Below are 10,350 nucleotides of genomic sequence, written 5' to 3' on the forward strand. Positions count from 1 at the left end.
AAATTGGCTAAATATACCAATAAACTAAATTACAGATGCATTAAAAAACATATAAGCTCAAACAAAAACTTAGCTTATGTTGGTCTTAACAGGAAGCAGCTGGATTCAGCCATGTGAAATGTGCTATGTCACATTCACTGTCGCCACTAGAGGGCAGTGTATCCACCCAAATCAATAAAACTCAATGCAAACACTTTCAAAACAAACCATAACCACGCCACTTTAATTAAACGAATACTCGAGGCAGCAAAATTTAATTCGAATCTTTTTTCTAATCAAATTACTCCAGTTAATCGATTAAATGTTGCAGGACTGGATTTGATATCTATTGCTGCAAATGCCAGTGAAAGTGTCAACGACGTGCTGGTTGTCAGTTCATCACAGAACTCATTTAGACAAACAAAGGGCTGATTGCTAGTTAACTTCATCCAAATTTCAAACTTAAGTTGTGCCAACCATAAAGCTACCTTATTATTATAATTTTTTTAAAAAATGTGTCGTTCTGAAGCAGAGAACAATCAATATTTTCACAGCAGTGAAGAATAAGGAAGCAGCGGCACGGTCATGTAGCAGATCCAAACACTGGCGAGCGTCCAAGTAGGCCAACAAGCGTGTTTGGAACGCGCTGTTGACTGATCCTCATCCCGTCACGGATAACCAAAGCGGCAGACCTTTTTTGTTTTCTTCTCGCCGCCAGCAAAACATTCGTCTATCCAACCTCGGCAGAAACGGCAAACGCAATTCGCCCCCTCAAGTCTAGCCTGGACTCAGGAAGCTGACTATTCATCACTGGTTCAAGGAGTGAGACGGCAGGAAGCGGCCGAAACAAAACCATCAGTAGCATCTTCAGCTGCTACTGACAGCAGTAATGTAATGTACTAACACACTACACAAATACACAAAGGGTGTGCACTACTTGTCATTTGGCCCATGTTATGTGCACACTCGATGTGACTCAGCACAATGCAGTAATAACTCAGTAACTGGTAAATTAATCAATTTCACATTAAACATGATAAATTTACATTTAAACATGATAATTTTCCCTATATAATTTGAGGACATTGGTAAAACAATCAACGTCGAGGGCCTTCTTGTGGCTTTTAAACAAAATTATTACACTACTCTTATAAGAACATGTTGAAAAAAAAAAAGGGCTTATAAATGAAGACGTACATACATGAGGGTCGAGTAGTGACCACGACAAGCAGGAATTGATTAGTTTTGTTTTGTCAAACGCACAAGGCCAGCTATACCCGTTACCAGAGGTGGGTAGAGTAGATGAAAAATTTACTCAAGTAAGACTATAATATTTGTCAAACAAAAGTAAAAGTAGTCATCCAAAAATTTACTCAAGTACAAGTAAAACGTATTTATTCAAATAATTTGTTGAAAACAACACTCAAATAATGAGTAACACTGAGTGAGCAACTGCTTACAATGGCTGATGATTTTAATAATGCCTTTTTTTTAATCAGCACTTCATTCTCTATATGAACTGTTATTATCATACAATACTATAAGCTATTAAATGACCATATTCAAACCAGAACACTATGAAACGTTACCCGTCTAAAGAGCATGAGTGCCCTCTAGTGAAGAAAAAACATTGTTACCTCTGATTATATGGTATAATGGAGTCATGTAGTTGTTGCGACATCTTATTGGTGAAACTGAGACAGCCACTGTTGGCATGTCTGGCAAAAATAAAAGTCAATATGTAGAATAACAAGGGAAAAATATAACAACTAGTGTAGCCCAAAGTAGCGGCGTAAGAGTAGTGTTTTTTCTTCACCAATAGACCCAAGTGAGGGAAAAAAAAACTAAGTATTGCTTGGTAAAACTACTCTAAGAAGTACATTTTTCTCAAAAAACTCCTCAAGTAAATTAAAGGACCATCCTCTGCTCATTACGTGATCAATCGCCATGATAAAAAAGTGAACATTGTCCCTTTATGCACTGATATTTATCAGTTATCACGTCAAAAAGATAAATCCATCACATAATAACACAAAATGTATAACCTAAAAGTGTCAATTTTCACATTAATGGGGTAACACGTGAATTTCATTGTGTTCAAACTTTGAATATACCACATTAATATGTACCATTCATCACATTAACATATGAATGATCATGTTTCAGTGTCACTCACGGTGATAGATGTCTAATGCATTTTACCTGGGAGAGGCAAAGTTTTACACATTAAAATGTGAACTGTCTCCTTTGATATAGGCTACCTATATTTTCTTTTAATCCTGGTGCAGCAGTAACATACTTCCATGCTACGGCAGAAGAATCAGAGTGAAGAGGAATGAATACCAATAACTGAATTAAGCAATAATAACATTAGAGCTGAAACAATTACTTGAATATTTCAAGTAACTCGATTTTAAAAACTGATTGAGGCATTTTCTCCGCCTCGAGGAATCGTTTAATTCGGCCTGCTCTAAGCATGACGATTTGCACGGACTACTTTTAATGCACCACAACGCGCTGACGTCACGTGCGTAGAGGAAGAAGGGAGAAGCAGTCAGTGTTGTTAATAACGGCGTTACAATATAACGGCGTTACTAACGGCGTTATTTTTTTCAGCAATGAGTAATCTAATTAATTACTTTTCTCGTCTTGGCAACGCCGTTACCGTTACTGAGGCGGGAAAGGCGTGCGTTACTATGCGTTACTAAGTTGGTTGAATAAAAAAAGTCTGAGAGAAACGGACTCACGGGGACGAGAGCAGAGCAGGAGTGGGGCCGTTGCAACCACGATGCTAGGTGGCTCCAATAATACCTGACTGTAGCCATAGCCGACAAACTACGCCCACATGACACGGTAGATATCATATTATAGAACTAGATGCAAAAACTGACACAGCTGCATTGCCAACATGTTTTAAGGACTACATGTGTTAGTAAACAGCCGCCATCTTAAAGCAGTAGACCTCTCAGGAAGGCCCTGATGTTGAGATCCTTCTTAGCGAACCTAAGTAACTTTTTTTTTTGTTTGTTTTTTAAATCTAAAATGCTTCTAAATCGGCAAAATCTTAACTTAAATCTATCTTTAAATGATGAAACAGTTTTAAAACTTACACATGTTTAAAGTAGACAGAAGGGAACTAATGCATTAACAGGTGCAATTTTAACAACTTTAACGGTTGATTCACAACTTTAAATGACTTCCACACATAGCAAAGGTTACTAGCCAGTTATCGCAATACCCTTGTGTCTAGTTAAGTGGAGGGTAAAGGGGCTAGGGCCAATTGTCCCCCAAATCCTTTAAACTTCACATTGTGTGACCTGTTTTTTTGTTGTTGTTTTTTGTTTTTTTTGTTTCTTGTTGTTTTTTTTTTTTTTTTGAGAAAAAAAAAATTATCACTAGTTACTTTGCCAAGTAACTAATTACTCTTACATTCAGGTAACTGAGTTACTAACGCAATTACTTTTTGGGAGAAGTAATTTGTAACTAATTAATTACTATTTTAAAGTAAAATTAACAACACTGCATATACTGTATATAGATATAACTAGATGCAAAATGACAGACACGGCACTAGATGCATTAGTAAACAGCCGCCATCTTAAAGCAGTAGACCTTTTATTACGGCTCTTTTGTAGAGAACCTTCCTAACGAACCTAAGTAACTTTTTATCTAAAATACTTCTAAATTGGCAAAATCTTGACTTGAAGTCAAAATCAACAAAAAAAATCAACAAAAAGTCAAAATGAAAGTTTTAAAACTTTCATTTGTCGAAAGTAGAGAAAAGGGAACTAATGCAATAATGGGAGCAATTTTAACAACTTTTAACAGTTGATTCAGGGTGAAGGGTAAATTAGGGTAAAGAATTGGGCTCGGGCCAATTGTACCAAAAACCTTCACAAAAAAACTTCACATAGAGTGGCCAATGTTTTTTTTTTTTTGAGGAAAAAAAAAAGTAATTATCACCAATTACTTTGCCAAGTAACTAATTACTCTTACATTCAGGTAATTGAGTTACTAACGCAATTACTTTTTGGGAGAAGTAATTTGTAACTATAATTAATTACTTTTTTTCAGTAAGATTAACAACACTGGAAGCAGTGGATATATTTGATTTCAACCACACATGAATATAGAGGTAACGGCGATGAAGCCAATGAAAGCGAAGAGAAAGGCACCAAGAAAAAGTAGAAAATGTCAAAAGTGTGGGACCATTTCAAGCTGGAGAGTGGAGACCAAGGCGAATACTGTTTCATGTATTCACTGTAAGACAGCGCTTGCATAACATTACCACGCCGACACTTCCGCACCCCCGGCTGGAGCCCATGACCGATGACCGCCCCCGAAACCCGGGCCGGGCGCCAAAGCGCGACCCGCCCGCCTAGCCCCCACTCCACCATCACATTTACTCCAAGAGCGAAGGATACTCGGGACAAGGTAAAATTCATTTAACGTAGCACTAATAAATAAGATTAACGTTACTGTACCTCGCTAACGTAACGTTAGCCCTACGGAGAGCTAGGTTTCTATTAATTATGAGTGCTGTTGATGTGTGGCTTTATTTAATCTGTAAAAACACAGCGCTGTAGAGTGATGAAGGTGTGAAATAAAACATAATAAAGCTAACTGTCAATTTTAGCTCGGTAGTCATTGATGGATAAAACACCAAGTAAGTAGCCTACTGGTGCCTAATGTGCTCCAATACAGCAGGTATCATACATTTTTTTGCACACTGCAAAAACTCAAAATCCTATCAGGACTTACAACTTATACTTAAACTTCAAACTTAACTAGAACTTAAAAATAGCTTGACACAAATGGAAATTCAATTAAAACACGAGGGGAAAACACTTAACTTTTAAGTGCTGTGTGTTATCAGTCGTAATGACATTTTAAGGTAAGAAATCTTTTTTTTTTTTTTTTTTTATAAGATCTCAAGTTTTTTTGAGTGAAAGCGGTGATTTTTTTCTAGTCACATCTGAGATGCAATTGTTGGCTGTTTTCAACAATGTGCATCTAAAATAAAGACATTGATTGTCTAAAGATCATACAATATTAAGTGAAATGTCTTGTTTTCTCATGTATATTTATAATTACTCTTGCTCTACCTAAAAAAATGTTTTATCCTATTACTCGTAGGGTGACTAAACGTCCTCTTTTGCCCGGACAAGTCCTACTTTCATGTAGTATCCTCGTCGTCCGGGCGGGTTTTATAAATTCATAATAATGTCCGGTTTTTATGATTTTTCATGGGACCAATTTGAAGAGAATCCCTCCAGCCGTTGGGTGGCAGCAGTTGACATGGCTCGTACTAGAAGAGAGGGAAGGAGTAGTTCTTCTTGTTTTTGTTGGCAGTTTACCCCTATCATGAGGCATTACCGCCATCTACTGGGTTGACAATTTGGCCACAATGCCTGCCCAGTTGTTAAGTTTTTAACGATAAATACGTAAATAATGGCAACTGTTGACGGAGCTTTGACTGTAAAATCCATTTGATGTCGCATCGTTGCGCTCCCGATGATTGTAAACTTTTTAGCATAGTTTGATTTTTGCCTCAGCTAGCTATCAGTAAGCTAAACCATGCTAGGCATTATGGGAAACGTAGTTTTCAACTGCTACGTTTGGAAACATGCTGGTTGAATAGTTTGTCAGTTGACTTCGGTTAATGTTTGTGTGCAATCTAGAACATTGAATGAGAATATCAATTAAATGGGAATAACAATTTGTCAAGGACAATTGTCGTGACAGTAATTTATAAAAATGTTTAGTTGGCACATAGCCTACAGTGTGTATGTGTATTGACGGGACTACATTTCCATGGGTCTGCATTACATATATAGATTATATTTTAGTCATTATTATTTATTTTGTTTATTTTCAAACTGCATTTTCCCATCCAGAGTGAGGGGGCACACTTTAAATACATTAAAGTGATAGAGACATCTTTGAGTGAACTTCGAGTAAAATTCAAGTATCTTGAGGCCGCGCTGAGTGTCCTCTTTTTTGGAAATCAAAATATGGTCACCCTAATCACTCGGTTAATCGATGGAATTTTCAGTAGAATACTCGATTACTAAAATATTAGATAACTGCAGCCCTAAATAACATCCTTATTATATTGAAGTTCTGGGGTTAAAATATGTCAGTATTTGACATCATAAGAAGAATGTCGACGCATTTTCCGTAAAATCACTTAAAACGTATCAAAAACTCAAAAACCCATTATGGAACATGTTGTGCTCACATCCTCGAGGAAGCAAAACATAACCTCAACCTAACCCCACGGCGCCAACACCCACGTAAACCCGCCACTCTGTTGGTCAAAGGCCTGTTGCGTCCCGCCTCCGCGCTCACCCGATTGGTCGAATCTGCCGTCAGCGACGGGGCGTTCGTACATAACAACGAGCCCGCGCTCAAGGTGGGTTGACGCTGAAGATAAACAAGTTAGAGGCCTGCGTGGCGCTCGCTGGCCTTCAAACAAACATTTGGAACTTTTTCCATCCCTGACAAAAGTACAAACATTCAACAACGCTCAGCCACCAAAACAAAGTCAACTACTGACCGACATATGCATGCTAAGTGCTAGCTACTCACGCTAAATGTATCGAATAAACACCCGCACTCGCGTGACGTTTGGTCCACTTGACAGATGTCCCTCCAAAAACACTCAGATGGATTCTTGGTTATTATTTTTGTTGTGCGTTTTACTAAAAGCCGGGAAAGGAACGAATGTTCTAGCACGGGTCGCGCGCGTGTGTTGGGGGGCGTGTACCCTGCTAGCTGAAGTCAACGCGACAAACGAGCACTGGAATCCTATCGACAAGACGAGCAAAACGTCTTGTGTGTTCAAGATGTGAAAAGTGACAAATGACTCGTTACATAAGCATTATTTATTAGAAGCACTCCTAACCAGGAATTAGACGGACACCCGCGCTAAAAGCTAACAAAGCTGTTTCAATTACGTTCAAATGATCAAAGTTGTTTGTGATTGTTTGTTTGTCCGCTGGGGGCTAAATGATGCGCCGCGCCCCCTTAAACAACAACAGGAGAAAAGGAAAGGCGTCTGCTCCTGTCATTGTTTTTGTTATTGTTTGCGGTTTCGGAGCAGCAGCTCGGTTCGACTCGGCCTCAGTCCGCCCCAAATACAACAATCAGCGCTTAGCTGTCAGGCTAACCACACAGCGAATAATCCCAAATCACCAAAGCGCGAGCCTTCGCATCGCTACGCAAAAAATTCAAATAAATACAACAAAACAGCTACGCGCTCGCGAAGTACTCACTTCCTGGCGGACCCGCAGGTGTTCTGCTCGCAAATTCAGTCCGGGTCTTCACGCTGCTGTGCTTGGGTCACTGCTGCTCGTTTGTTTCGTTTCCTTGGCGAGTTTGCTGCTCGCTGCTTTGTTTTGTTTTGTCGCTTCCTGGAAGGCGCGTGACTTCTGACCACGTGGTTCGCAGCTCGGCCAATGGGAGTAGACGGATTCTCGTTCCTCATGAGAAACTCAAGACACGCACACACTCTCACACAAACACTAATAGGCCAAGTAAATTTTTGCTTGCTGATTTCAAAACTTACATCAGTTTTTTCTGCATACTTTAGTTTTCGTGCAATCAGCATTTCCAAAATTGTTATATTTTATTATTACAATTATATGAAACATATTGTTTATATATATTTTCAGACCTAGTTCAAATTTATCAATGTGGGGGCTCCCGATACAGATTCAGACATCTACGTAGCACCGTGCTTAACTGTCTGTCATTGATGGCACTAGACGTCCAATCCATTTGAAGTGGGAGATGAATGAACGTTCCGGGACGTCCAATATGAACAAGGAGGGATGGAAGAATCACTGCCATCTATTCCAGTTTAAATGGATTGGACATCTCCAAGTGACAAACTCATTTAAATTCACCGCAGAAGGATGAAAAAGGCCACATAATTGGACGTCTATCATCGTCGATGGCATTGATACTGTTAAAAAAAATCCCAATAAGACATTCAATGACTTCCAAATAATCACCATTCCATATTCCAAAGGTTCTGCTCACTTCGATTTAATCCATGTTATTGTTCTACTTGCATTTTTGAGATGTAAAAACAGTAGATTACAAAATCCCGATTTACAAAATCCTGAAACAGGAATGTCATCTGATGCAATGAACAGCAAACTGCTGCTGTCTTCCATATTTGGACTTCCTGCCTCAGATGCGACCACTCGGCATGACTCAGGAGAAGTCATCTCTTTTACAGTGGACCTCAAGGATTTTGAATAAGGAAAGCAAAAGGCTTTGTAATTAGTTCATTTTAATTAATCCTATAACAATCTTTGTTTTTCTAATTTCTAATAGCGAAATTTTTTAAATTTGAAAGGATTTTAGTGGATACATGAATCAAATAATACTGTATATGGCTTCTATTTAAAACAGTAAAAAGCAAATTATCTGGGCAAATAAGTAGATTATCCGACGATAAAGTGCTGTTGCTTTCATTTGCTGAACTAATGTGTGCGTCAGTTTTGGTGTTGTACCAAATGTATTGTGCACTGACAAAGGTTCTGTAAACTGTGATTATAATTAAAATGAGTTAATTTTTTTCAACTAGTTGTCTTTTTCAATTAATTAATTGCAATTAATGCTTTTCACGTCGTCAATGAAAGCACAAAAAAATATGTATGAAAATTGTTTTTAAAAATTATTAAATATATTTTTCAATTTTCTTTATATCTTTATATCTTTTTAAAGAGTACAAATTAAAATTTAAAAATAATAATAATAATCTCTTCAATTATTTTTAATTGTGATAAATTGAAATGCATTGGACATCTCTTGCCGTCAATGCCATCGCACACAAAAGTCTTATATTAAAAAAAATATATATTTAAAAATACTAATGAATCACATTTTTTAAAATCACTTTCTATTTTGTAATGTATAAAAACTTCTTGCTTATATATATTAGGGCTGTCAAAAGTATCGCGTTAACGCGCGGTAATTAATTTTTTAAATTAATCACGTTAAAATATTTGACGCAATTAACGCTCATGTCCCGCTCAGACAGTATTCTGCCTTTTGGTAAGTTTTACAGCAAAGTTTTTTGTGCTGTCTAACAGCGAACTCTTGTGGTCGCATTGCGACATGGTTTATTGCTTTCTTGCCAGTTCAATATGGCTGCACGACGTCTCGGGCTGACGCCTACGTTGTAATGTTGTGCTTATATGATCCTTGGACAAGATTTGTCCATAAGTATTGTTGTCGTAAAGAATGTACATATTATGTTAGTAAGCGAAATGTTATATTTTTTGTATGAGACACTTTTTGTTTATGTTTAGTGAACCTGTATAGCGTGCTAAGCTAACGTTGTTGCTAATGCAATGCTTGTGTACTTTTTTTGTAGTTTCACTACGGTCTAAAGAGGACAGTGGTTTGAGGCCATTTTATTAATAAATCAGATGAAAAAGGAAGAAGTCTGATTTTTAAGGCGTCGTTCACTAGCTGTCTAGCTTTGGAAAAAGTAGACGCTTCGGAGTGAGGACAGCATAGACAGATTTAAATGACAGTAGAGTGAAATGCCCACTACAGTCCTTATGTACCGTATGTTGAATGTATATATCCATCTTGTGTATTACCTTTCCATTCCAACAAATTATTTTACAGAATATATATATAATTTACAGAAAAATATGGCATATTTTATAGATGGTTTGAATTGCGATTAATTACGATTAATGAATTTCTAAGCTGTAATTAACTCGATTAAAAATTTTAATCGTTTGACAGCCCTAATATATATATATATAGATATATACTGTATATATCACCATGTTTCACCCATAGAATCCCCCCAAAAAATCAGCTGTGGCCATTCCCAGCTGTGTCTTGACACTCAGTGATACATGCTACATGGAGTTTTTGGATCCAAACAAGGTCAGTACGCGATAATATCTCTTTAAAGTCATGGCGTCTGTAATTCTGCTCTCGCATGCTCTCACCTCCAGATAGGGTTTTGCTGTTTAAATTTTTTTTTCTCTTTTTTTTAAATGCCCTCCTGTTCAATTTTTTTCCCCCCAGACAATTGAGATCTTAAGCTTTCCAATGATGTATCACACATGCATATAGGACAATTTTGAAATTTAGCCAAATTGGGGGTCGTGGAGCGGAACTTAAAGTCACCTGAGTGTTTTCCGCGATATACATTACTGTGCAAAAGTTTTAGGCAGGACACTTGCCTAAAACTTTTGCACAGTACTGTATATATATATATATATATATATATTTACCTTTTTGAGCGTTTTTTTCCAATTTTTCTTTGTTTGGATCGATTATTGATATCTAACATATCGGAAAAAATGCGACAGAAACAAAAAAAATGCAATT

General features: G+C 37.4%; 1 protein-coding gene across 2 annotated transcripts in view; it reads right to left on the reverse strand.

Annotated features, from left to right (window-relative positions):
• The window catches only part of crebrf (creb3 regulatory factor), a 33,276-nt gene extending 25,876 nt beyond the window's left edge, over positions 1-7,400 (reverse strand). Inside the window, exon 1 of one of the 2 annotated variants that reach the window (XM_057820965.1) lies at positions 7,257-7,400. The gene's annotated coding sequence lies outside the window, so the exon portion shown is untranslated. Of the gene's footprint in view, positions 1-6,570; positions 7,217-7,256 lie in introns of those variants that run through there. The other variant, XM_057820966.1, reaches the window with a different exon arrangement.
• Positions 7,401-10,350: the final 2,950 nt, after the last annotated feature.

This window comes from Corythoichthys intestinalis, chromosome 18, assembly GCF_030265065.1.
Source record: "Corythoichthys intestinalis isolate RoL2023-P3 chromosome 18, ASM3026506v1, whole genome shotgun sequence".
Classification (NCBI taxonomy): Eukaryota; Metazoa; Chordata; class Actinopteri; order Syngnathiformes; family Syngnathidae; genus Corythoichthys; species Corythoichthys intestinalis.